Consider the following 12591-nt stretch of genomic DNA (forward strand, 5'->3'; position numbering starts at 1 on the left):
AAATCGACAAATATGTCATGCTCAATACAATGCGGTTTGGGTGGGTGTGTGAGTGTGGGTGCGTTTAGGTGGCATTGGTGTGTTTTTGATGGACAATGTTTGCTTATCGCTCCACAGGCTACGTCACTGACCCGAATGGGCTCTTCCCCTGCCCCCGCCCCCGCTTCACTCCCCCCTCTACGGGCACGTGACTGACGCCTTGGTTCCAGTTCCAAATCCCGTCCTTATTTTGGCCAAACACCCACTGTCCTGTGCGCCTAAATGTATGCAAGATAGCATCTGTTTTCGTCGTGTTACCGACTTACACATGTAAGTCACTCATATTTGAGCGCACCAGTGTGTGTGTGTGTGTGTGTGACTAAGCGCCTACATTCATTACACATGTATGCGTATTAGGCGCAAATATTGAGGCTTTACTTAAACAGCATTAAGTCGAAATTAACATGTCTAAGCCAGGTTGGAAAAGGAATTTACAGGCACGGCCTTTAATACTAGATAGTTTTCTACTTTTGTAAAATGAATGGAGTGTTAGGTAAATTAAACAAAATAAAACTAAACAAAAAAAAACAAAAACCAGGCAGCATCGGAATTTTAAAAGTAGAAAAGTAAACTTCAAGCTTTCTACACATCGTCAGAAAATAGATGGAAAAATAAACCCAATAAATAAATAAAATTTCACGTGCCCCACACGTTGTGTACTAAAAAGTGTGCCAAATTTTTGAAGTTCAGCTGCTAAATCCGAGTGACTCAAAGCTTCCCGACGATGACCCATTGAGTGAGCTTTGAAGAGAGCTAAGAGAAGGCATCAAACGGACACTCTCTTAAGTGGTGAGTTTTTAACTTCGGCAAGATTGGCTAAGAGATCTATAAGGACTCGTGTCCAGGAGAATGCATTGGTAATTGAGAAATAGCTCAACAAGGACTTCGTAAAAATTGAGAACATTTCAGTTCAAAGAGATTTGGTGTTTATGAGTCTGTATTTTAGCATTTTATCTCTTACACCTTATTGAGCTATTTTAAAAACTAGCTTAAGTCTCAAAAGAACACTCAAACCGTTTGAGTTAGCCAATTATTTTTAAGAGATTTTTTGAGTGAGTAAAAGGCGTAAAAAAATGTTAAGTTTGCAACTCAAAGAGAATTTTTTTTCAAATTGAATAAGTTTCTGTTAAGATTTCTGTTAAATCTAGAGTTAAAATCAATCTACAAGCATGAGCTAAAAGAAAAAATAAATATTATATCATTTAAGATATATCAAATAAGACTCGAAATATTAATTCAATAAGTTTTCCAAACATCAATAAAGCCCATAAACGAATGGTAATGCAAAACAATTTATTTGTTGAACAACGCAAACACATCGCAGATGTGTATGAGCTCTATTAAGAGATGTAGGTTCAATACTTCAGGGCTATAAGCTTTTGGAATTCAAACAGAAACCATCTAAACAAAACATGCATCAATTGAACATCATCGCAAATGACCTGCAGAAATTCGGTTAGCTTGTTGGCCAAAATCTGATTTGCCGTTCCAGCCTTGAACGATTGATTTGGCCCTCTCATGGCGAGTATTATAGAGCTGAAATAGGCATTGTATTGAGATTAAAATGTTTTTAATAAAAACCAAAAACAAAATAGAATTTTTGGAAATTTTTATAAAGTTTTCTTTTGAATATAATAATTTCAGCAACCTCATATCTTTAATGTTTTTTGGGAAATATGAGACAAAATATTTTGTATAAAAATTAATTTCGAATGAAGAATTGAAAACCATTTTCATTAATTTTAAATATTGATCCTAAAACACAGAAACTTTTTTATGAACCTGCAGAAGATAGTTTCGAAAGATGAAGTAAGGAAAATATTTTGTAACCAATTTATTTCCTTGTTATTGACTGGATTGATGTAATCAAATCAATTTACATTTACCGAAAATGTGGATTCTATGTCACACAAGTTTTGCTCGGAGCATTAATTTCACAAAAGACTCAAACTAAGACTAAGGTCGTATTGTGCACAAAGTGGTATATTTATAAAAATCGTAGCCCCTTGAGGCAATACAGACTTTTACGAGCAGCTGCTACCCAGAAAATTGTCGTGTAAATGAATTGGACTTAATTTTTAGAGCTTGATGAATAAAAACAACACTTACAATTTAAACGAGAGCTCAGGTGTGGCAACTTATATACAAATTGACTAAACTTGGAGACCGCAAATTGCTAAAATATTTACACACATATCCAACATATTTAAGTCACCCTTTGGCTATCGATTTCTTGTCGGCCGAAATGCCGGAAAATGCCACAAATTCTTGAAATAAATGCGGTTGGCTGCTATGGCAGATATTCAGATAAATGGATTCAGATAAGACGCATATTCTCTGCCATCACGGCACCGATGCCAAGTAAAAGTCATTAATAATTCATAAAAATAAATTTTACAATAAAATTCAATTGATTGTGTAAATATTTTCCTTTACCGCAGAGGCCAAAAAGAGAATGCCAAGTGGCAAGGCAACTGTTTCGCGACCCAATTCGACCTGCCGATATGAGAAAGCGGGAAAGTGGCTCCGCCTGCTTTTTGATGTTCTGACGGGTTGTGATAAATGTCCTGATCCCAATCCAGTTCTGCGTCCTGTATGTACGTGTGGCTGTTTTATACCAGAGTGCAACAGATAAAAAGGTAACTCCAACTCTCCAAAGCAAAAAACAAAATATATTGCTTTTTTAAGCCAAGGTAAAATCTAGAGTATAAATCAACAAAATTCAATAAAAATTACGCAAATCCGTTCAGTTCAAAGGTCATAAGAACAGTATATTTTATTGGTCATTAATTGAAATATTTAAACTATCTTTTATTAATAAACATATATTTATTAATTCTTAAAAAAAAAATATTTAAAATTGAATAAATCATTTTAAAAATATATACGTACTCTTGTCGTATAAAGATTTAAATATGTATGTGTTTTACCCGTTGTCATAGTCACAATGGAAAAAGTATTTCACATATCTTCACATATATTGGCTTTTATTTAATAGTATTTCTTTTGAACAATAGGTAAGAATATTAAGTGAACAAGAAGTTGTTAACCGAATATGAAGGGATTAAAACCATTTGTTTTTTGACCTTTTCGCATTATATTATGTGAGCCTTCTTTTGTGCCCTTTATTCATCTACCTTGGTCATTTTTAATTAGGCACAAAATGTGATATTCATATTACTTGAATAGGAAAAGTGCTTCACAAAAAAAAACGAATAAATAATGTGCGCATAGATTCTGCAAGTACGAGTATATATACATAATGGATAGAAACAACAAAGTTGTAAAAACAAATCTCTGCCTATCCGCACTAACAACAAAAGCAAGGGAAAACATTTATACACCGAGCCAGGCCGCAGGTTAAATGTATGCAAATATAAACAGCGTGTGAAAGATATGGCCAAAGGGGACAAGGTGGGCGTGGTTGGTTTGGGGGCGGTGGGTGAGGTTCCACCTTACTTGTAACCGCCTTGAGCGGTACTTATGCCAATGTTCTCGCTCTCTGCAAGTGCTCGCCTCAAGTGCCTACTCCACTTCATTGTTACACTTGCCATCCCATCCTCAATGTGTGTTTTAGCGCGGGGTATGATGGATATGATGGGATACTTAGATAGGAGCGGCTCCCTCGGAAAAGTTCCACGGTGAATCTATCTGGCAATAATCTGACCTGGTTTGATTAGAATAGGGTCGCAGCTCAAGAACACTTATAAGAAGTTTTAAGTAGGTGTGCTGCGATTCATTTATTGTGGTTTAAAAATGGGCATGCAGCCCCTATATCTAATTATATATTTATAAGATTAAAAAAAGTATGGCAAAAATAGCATATACTTTCATAGAAGTGGTGTAAGATTGAATTTATAATTTCACCTTTTGCTGGCCAGTAATTATTTCTTAATATAAATAATATAATAATTATTTCTTAATATAAATAATATACCTGAAGTAATTAATCCTACCTATTCCCTATTACTGAGAATCCCTTGGTGTAACCCTTGAGTAAAAAGGTACAGCTGCTTACTTAGAACATTTGCCGCATGTCCTCAAGCTGATTAGTGTATGCCATGGCATTTTGATTGCCTGCCTCAGAACTTTGTGCCCGGGACACCTGTTGTTGCAGGACCTTTTTTGCTTCTTTCCGACTTTGCTTCTGGCCGTTGGAAAAAGGCGAGGCCAATCGAGCGCGTAGCGAAATAAATTAAATAAAAACAATTGGTAGATGCTTGGAAATTATTAATAAAAACAAAACCAATTCAGAATTGGGGCGAGGAAAATTCGTGAGATCCGCCAAACTCAATTCATTTGGTATGCATGACTTATGGCCGCCGACAATGATTTGGTTTTGGAAATTTAATTAGCGTTAAAATACTGTTGGTAAAAGTTATTGGCAGTCAGAAGACGACAAAAGTCGCGTATAAATCGTAAACTTTTTAGGGTCGCATTTATTTACTTTGGCAGGTTTGGACCACTTAGGTGGCGGGAAAGCGCAGCCATCACAAATTAGTCCATAAAAGTTATGAGTTTATAAACGTGAACCGTTAAATTGAAATCGGTCTGAGCGAAATGAATATTTTATTTCATCGAAACAAAGTAAACCGAAATGTGTCGGCCGACAAAAAGTGGGATATCAATTAAAAAAGGAAAAAGGTTTGACCAGTTGTTAGCGGAAAATTGCTTTTAAAGCAAAAAGTTTGTTTTTGTGACAATCACGAAGTGGATTTAACAATTTGTATAAAAATACACATTTAATAAAGATTTAAGTCGACTGCGAATGGATTGAATTGATGGGGTAAATGAATATTTTTATTCGCATTGATAGATATGCCCATGTAATAAACTATTGTTGAAAGCTGAATGAAAAATATATAAAGGAGGTTGAAAATAGTGAGGTTAACTGCAATAACAGCTTTTGTTGTATGTTTTCGTAGCTGAAGAACTGAAATAAATTCTTTATAGTAATTAGAAAAAAAGCATATTATATGCATACCTTTTCCTTTCCTAAAATGAACTGAGTTTCAATCACTTTCACGCTCTAATCAACCCAGCTTATTTTTTTCAGAGGTATTTCAATCACTACCGGATTGACATTCAGTTGGCCAGCTTATTTTGTCATTAATCAACACCTTTTTGCGGCTTGTGAAACACCTTTATCCCATTCCCCGGCGAAGTTGACATTCTATTAGTCAAGGCAGAAAACGAAAACAACGTCCAAAACTACAAATGGAAAATTCCTCCAGCTCATTTGCATAAAGCGACCATAAAACAAAACCGTAACCAAAATCGGAAAAAAGCGAAAGCCAAAAAAAAAAGAAGAGAAAGGAAATCCGTAGAACCGCAGTGAGAAGTTCATTTATCAAGTGTGCAGAATCTACCGAGCCTCTCGAACACATTAAATGATAAATTGCCCCGCACTGGGCGGACCACATGTCGTATGATTGACGTGTGCACTAATGCCCAGCCTCAGCTTATGTCCTGGTCCCCCGATCTCCATCTCCGGTGTCTCTCTGCTTTCTGCATAACTATGCAAAATCGCAGCCAAACTATTTATAATATTTTAAGCCCTAGCCCTGCAAGCTTACCCCACCGCATCAATCTCTTTGCCTCATATTAGTTATGCAGGCGGGGCTGCGTTGATGAGAAAATGCAAATTAGTTGCCAACTTTGCCACAGCCCGCTCGCTACTCATGGAGTAAATAGCTAAAAAGTGAAAAAAGGGCATCTTCAGCTGCATCACCTGCTTTTCTGGTCTTCTGGTCCTCTGCTCTTCATCAGTGTCACAGACAGCCGAAAAGTATGCAAACATTTTTCGCACTTTATAATTAAACAACTCAAAAGACAAAGAAGACTTAAAGGCGTTGCAGGGTCCTTGCATTTCGTCCTTTTCCAGCTGTCCCCCAATCTACTCCCTCCCCCTCTCTTTGTCCCTGTTAACCAAGACTGGCAACATTTGCACTGTAATGAACTTTTGCAATAAACTGCGCCGCAATTTTTCGCTGACAAAGTTTGGCCCTTTCCACCATCAAGACGGAGAAAAGGTCGAAAGGAGAGGAGCACGGAGAAAGTGTGGGAGAAAGCGGCGCAGGCGGATGAACGGGCACCATTTTGTGCCTTTTGCTTATTTGTTTTGTTGCGTCTCTTATTTCCGGATAGCTGCGCATTTTTATTGCGCTCAAAAAGTATATGCAAGTTCAAATGTCAAACTACTTAAAAACTTATTGTTAGCAAAAGTACAGCAAACGGCAGGACTAGACAAAACTATGAAGTGAGCGAGAGGATGCTCTACGGATAAAGATTTCTCCAACGAATGGTGATTTCTCTTACAAAAAAAGATAGTAGCAATACTATAAAAAAATTGTTAACAAAAATGCAAATACTATTTTTTTAAACGACTTTATCACATTTTTAATATAAATTTTAGAGTTATATAAAATTCTGTATATAAATCAAGGGATTCAAAACGATTTCTTAAAATAATTTAATTAATACAATAGATTAAAATTAATTTTTTGTCGTCAAATATCTTTTATAAGGAATATTAAAGCCTATTTTATGCTTAGGGTAAAATTCAAAATTCAACAGCTCTTAGACAACTTTTCAAGTTATTTGAAATCCCTAGCGATTTCTTTGGCACCCCTGATTATAACCATTTTAAAAGCATAATAACCATCTTCCCCCTTTCTCAAACAATATTCTAGAGAAGTCAAGCGGATCGCGACAAGTTTTTTGGGCAAATTGCGAAAAGCGGCAAAGAAAGTCAAACATTTTCAATAAAACTGCACAAATTATTTGTCATCTGCGAGCGTCTCAGTGGGAGTGAGCTGGGAGAAGAAGCCAGAAGCCTCCTTTCGGAAATCCACTTGCCAGGGTGTAAGAACAGGAAACGGTAGATAACCGCACCACGTAGCTCTGAACACGTTTCAAGTTTTCACTTTAACTGCAAATCAAAATGTATTTAAATGCATTTGGTCGTGATGGGTATACAGCTTCAGTTTCCCATATACCCTGCCTCCATCCCATCCCTTTCAGATCCCATTTCCTCTCCTGGCTGTCGACTTCACCTTTTTGGTGGCACAAATAGACATTGTTGACTTTGCATAATAATTGAGTTTAACTACTGCAAAATGGGAAATGGAATCGGGAGGGAGTGATGGTGAGCTGGGGGTGTGAGTTTAGCTGCTTGGATGGGTTTTGTTTGTGGTTGAAGGAGCCCAGCCAGCCGAGAGTCAAAGCCAACTGAAGGACATGCATCCACCTATCCAGTCAGCCCCTGCAATCCCCCAAACTCCCCCCGTTTTCCACAGAGTATGTGGCATCGAAATTTTTGGAAATATCCTCTGAAGATACTGTGGGATGGTTATTCCCCCCTCACCCCACCCCCGTTTCCAGCCAAACACGCACACACACCCAACGCTCATCTGCAAAACAAACTTGGGCATAGTGCAAACTGCTCACGCACCATCTACCCATATCGCAGGATCAGGATGAGGATGAGGATGAGGGGCCGGGGCAGGAACTGGCATGTTACCTCCTTTTGCGGTAACCAGCCACAGTCTGTGGTGAAAAGTAAACGGCAGATGCCATCAAGAAGGCTGCAAGTCTTGTTGCCCCTGACGGGGGATTTGGGTGCATTTTATGTATAATTCACTAAAATTCGATATGTTTCGCTTTTCCAACTGCCATCTGATTTACTGTGACTCAAACTGCAATCCACAATTGGCAAGTGCAATTAGAAAGGGGCAAATTGTCACAGGACCAAGTGATTTGGATAGAAACAAATCGATTTCTCTGATACTCGCACGCAAGTACTTTAACAGAAAGTGTCAAATTTTCAACAACCTGAGCTTCAATATTTGAAAATAAATACAATTATTATTTATTGCAATCAATTTGCTAAAAATTGTAGAGTTATTTATCTTAAATTTACCGTTCCTAATCAAATTTATTAAAATACATTGGCTAATGCCTTGAGCTATTATTATGTGAAATAGACATTTTCAATTTAATCTTTTTTAGTTGAGAAGTTCTGAGAATTTATTCCTAAGCAGCAGTTGTTCAATAAACATTGTTTAAATTAAATATATTAAATCGAAAATATATGAAGACATCGATGGGGAATTATTTATGGCATCTCGAACCACCTTGACCAGGCTGCCCCATTACTTTTCATCCAGCCTGTGTGGTCCGACTGCAAAACTAAATCCATGGCTTCCAACATCCGGCATCCTGCATCCTGCATCCTGCATCCTACATCCTATACATCCCTGGCTATGTAAATCAGAGTGCGGCTCCCCGGCAGTGTTGGTATTTGGTCCTTTGTGTGTGGAAATGCCTGTGTTTGTGCGGCCAGTAAGGAGTTGTCAACAAAAACATAGAGACGCACTTAATGCCCAATATAGGCAAAAATGTAGCTGATGGGCTGTTGCAGCTGTAGGAGAACGGTCGAAAAATCGCAGGCAACCTGCTACAGCTGTTGTCCTATAGAACTGGTATGGTGGTCCGAAAAAGTCCTTGTTGACCGTCGTCCGTCGTCCTTTTGCATTGCCTTGCTTATGCCGCCACACTTTCGAGGAGACTGCCGCAGACGCCTGTCTCCCCTTCCCCCTATCTATGTGTGTGTTTGCGAACTTTATTAGCAAAATTGTGTTAGTACCGAAATATCCATTAGCCCAATTACGTGTACTTTTGTACCAACAAGCAAGGCAAAGCAGGACGAGGACGCAACTCCTGGAGATCCTGCAGCACTTCAGGAACAGGGACTGCGAATGGGCTACCAAGACTGATAAACAAAGTGCAAGCACTTGCACAATACCAAACAAATGAGACGACAGTCGGGATGACAACGAAATGTTCAGGACTCGCCCAAAAATAACTGTCTGCACCACCCTCTGCCCACAAAAATAATAATAAATGTAAAACAAGTAAACGAAGCTTCCGAATCGGTTAGGGCAGAGTTGTGAGAATGCTTTGGTTTTGAAATGATTTCCCTTGAAAGTTTTTCAATTTGAGTGCGTATGGAGTTTCAAGAGAAAAGAAAACTGTTGACAGATTTCGAAAATCATAATTTAATTTCCAGAGATTTTATAAATATACCTTTTTGACTTAATTTTTTGAGTTATGAAATTTTACTTACATCTTCTTATGTGTCAATTTACATTCTTAGAAATAAATAAAATTTATAAAAAAAAGAGTATTCAAAAAATTACTTGAACCAAAGGCAAATCAAAGTGCTTGAGTTTTCCATAGCTGGGCTTTTGTGGTCTAACTCAAATTGCCAGAAATTAAGATATATGCTCATCGAGTGCATTTGATTATTATTAAGTGATATATATGTACATAGCTTTGCCTTTGTGCGTTGGTCAAGAATGAAGACAACATTGCCAAGTTGTTACCTGGATATTGAAAAATATTGGCTTATAAAAGATTTTGATAGAGGGAAACTGACTTAGTTTGGTCCTAATTCGGTTTAGTGGTGAACAATTGAACATGTAGTAGACATTTGTCAGCTTTGGAAGTTTCGAGGACTCTAGTCGATTTGCTATTCATCAAAAGCAATGATACATATTCCCTTTATATGTTTTGTTGTTTAAGATTACACACTGTATTTTTAGGTAAAAATAAACATGTCTCTTGATATCTAACCAATGTTATTTTTATTCTGAGCAATAATTAGGCAAGTACCTGCCTTGCTGATACGAAAATCAAAAAAATATAAATTGTTTTTCACGGTTCTGTGAATAAGTATCCCATTGTATTCCCTCGATAGCCGGTTTTTCCCCAATGAATGCATCCAAGTTCTAGGGAAATTAAACATTTTACCATAATTACTCAGCAACAAGAGCGAGTTGAAATGATCGTCTTGCCTAATAAGACACTCCCCTTCCCCAGTTTTATTTAAAATGTTTTTCACACCATTTTTTGTTTTGTTTAAATGGTGAGAAAGGAAAATCCCTGGACAGGCCTTGCAATTTAAGTGGGGTTTTAAAAGAAAAATCGGAAAATATATATATATATATATATATGAAAAAATATTTCTTTGCAAGGCAACTCTTGCTTTTCTTCAACTTTTTAGAGCCATGTTTTTAGCCAACGGTCTGTCAGTGCCTCCACCTTTCAATTTTCTTTCAGCCATTCGCACCGTTTCTTTTTTACCCTTTTTAAGCGTCGCTTTCAGCCCGTAAATAGCGGAAAATTCAATTAAAAGCTTCAGCCACTAGAAAAATATCGTCGCCATGGCTATGACTATGACATAGGAACAGCAGGCTCGGCTCGTCCTATGGATTGCGTAGGAGGATGAACGAAAAGGATTCTCTCTGGCTTTCCATTTTTGTTTTCCCCGCCAACGGCGGAGCCAGTGACTAAGCGCAGCCCAAGTGACTGAGGAGGGATGTCCTTGTTGCCAGCAAACGCCGTCCTAACAGCACGGTGCTCAGAAAATGATACCAGGGGCTCCTGATATAAATTATGTTATTAGTCTGGTACTTGGTTAAACTTCTTTCAAGTCAAAAAAATTATTTATTTGCAATGTTCTTTACGGTTTACTTTACTTTTACTTTTAGATAAGAAAAAATTGAAAGAACCCACTGATGTTGTACATTTTAAAGAGTCTGGAAATTTACTTGGAAAGTTCAGTATGGTATAAATTATTATTTATTTATTAATTGTACACTGCAGACCAAAGTTGTAAACTTAAGCTATATTTAATTAATTAGTATATATATCATAGGTATAGATGAATAAGGATGTTTTCATAAAATTTGGAGTATGTTTGCTGTTTTTAAAAATCTTTATTATGCAATCTACATGTTTGAAGGGCCGCACGTAATTTAGTAAGTAAGTTAAAGTAAAATGTGTCTTTATCAAATAAATCCCCTCACAAAAGTGTTTATCTCCACCCCTGACCGCTAACTTTGGAGTCCAGTTGGGGCAAGCTTCAGTTGAGCAATCACGTGACAGGTTTGTCAGACTTTTGCTGGAAAACAAACCGAGCCTGCCAAGTTCTCGTTCCTCCGCCAATGAAAAGAAGTGTAAAATAGTGCACAATTCCGTTCAGCGTTTGTATGTGTTCTCCCCCTAGAAGAAAATAATGTCGACATGCTCATTGCTTTATTTTGTCTACTCTTTCCTATTTTTTGTCCCTTTTTCCTTTTGCTTTCATTGTCGTTCTCGTGGCCATTACTACGCGCTGTTACAATTCAGGGGTAACATTCCGAGGGGCACGGAAAATTGGTCTAAGAATTTTTCAACAAAAAATATTTCTTATAAAAAAGTCTATAATACCTTTAGGAAAAAATCTATATAATTTTTAATCAAACTTACATTGTGTATTAATTATTTTAAAGGGAGGTTGGAAACAATTTTTAATTTTATTAGACTTTGTACTCGCTTAAAGGATTTGACAAAACAAGGAAAAACTCTAGCTTAAACATCTCTGAATCCCTGGTAAAATGAAATCAGTAAAATCGAATAAGTGATAGTAGATTGGGGAAGGCAGTAGAATCAGAATCATCAGACATGCAACCCGTCGCGGTCAGTCCACAGTCTTGTTTTTATCCTTGTCTTTCCATTCCACTCCTCGGAAAAGCCCCTTCTTTAGTTCCGAACCTAACTACCTTCACAACACTTGGCCTATTCTTCAGGCCCACTCGCAGGCATTTGTTTGTTTGTTTGCCTGATTTTTCCTACTACTTCGCCCGGCCCTTCAAGCTAGACGACTCTCCTCTGAGCCAAACCGAACCGAACCGAGCCGGAGTGAACTGTGTGATAGACACGCTTTTTCGCTTCCTTTACTTGTAATTGACAGATTTTTTCCAACGTAATGGCAGACGAAATGGTAACGACATCGTTGCCCTGGCTGTCGGCAGTAAGAGCGAATCCAACTTGACCAATCCTTCGCAGAAAGGGAAACGGGGTTTCATATCCAGATCCTTTCCCGCCAATCATATGCAAAGTAAAGGCAGAATATGGGAAATCGCTATGGCTTTATTCACTTTACTAAAATTTGTAAGGATTTAAGCATACATTGGGTTAGTCTAACAATAGAGAAGTTCAAAATAACATAATGTTATTACAAATACATTGTTGAAAAAGTAAATAATTATCGGATTCAAAAAAATGCTGGGATAAAATATTAAATTAAAGAAAAATGTTATATTAATTACTAGCTATGAAATATATTTTTAGAAAATCCTCAAAAATTCGTAGTACTTTTTTACATGTCTATTTATATTAGCTACGTCAATAAAAACATTGTAATTTCAGGGAAGGTACTTGAGTTTGTATATCTTAATTAATAAATTTTAATATAAAACAATAAATGTCGCCAAAACATTGTTTCAAGAGAAACTCTGTTGTTGTCCAAAGAAACTTGCTTTTGTTTGCTTTGCAAATAAAAAGGTAATGTAAACTTCTATTCCCTCTTGGAGGCCAAATCTCCCATTTATTACCAATCCCACATTTGTTTGCCTGCCACCAACAAGGACTTTGTTTGCATTTGGCGCCTGCTGCATTTGATTGGTCGACTTTTGGCAGGGAGCCGATATATGAATATTAATAGAC

General features: G+C 37.2%; 1 long non-coding RNA gene across 1 annotated transcript; it reads right to left on the bottom strand.

Annotated features, from left to right (window-relative positions):
* Window positions 1-1313: 1313 nt before the first annotated feature.
* Window positions 1314-1975, bottom strand: LOC108038344. Its single transcript, XR_001768930.1, has 2 exons — window positions 1926-1975; window positions 1314-1575 (listed from the first exon to the last, which is right to left on the bottom strand). It is a non-coding gene; the product is annotated as an uncharacterized LOC108038344 (long non-coding RNA).
* Window positions 1976-12591: the final 10616 nt, after the last annotated feature.

The sequence above is a fragment of the Drosophila rhopaloa genome, unplaced genomic scaffold (assembly GCF_018152115.1).
Source record: "Drosophila rhopaloa isolate 14029-0021.01 unplaced genomic scaffold, ASM1815211v1 contig_2, whole genome shotgun sequence".
Classification (NCBI taxonomy): domain Eukaryota; kingdom Metazoa; phylum Arthropoda; class Insecta; order Diptera; family Drosophilidae; genus Drosophila; species Drosophila rhopaloa.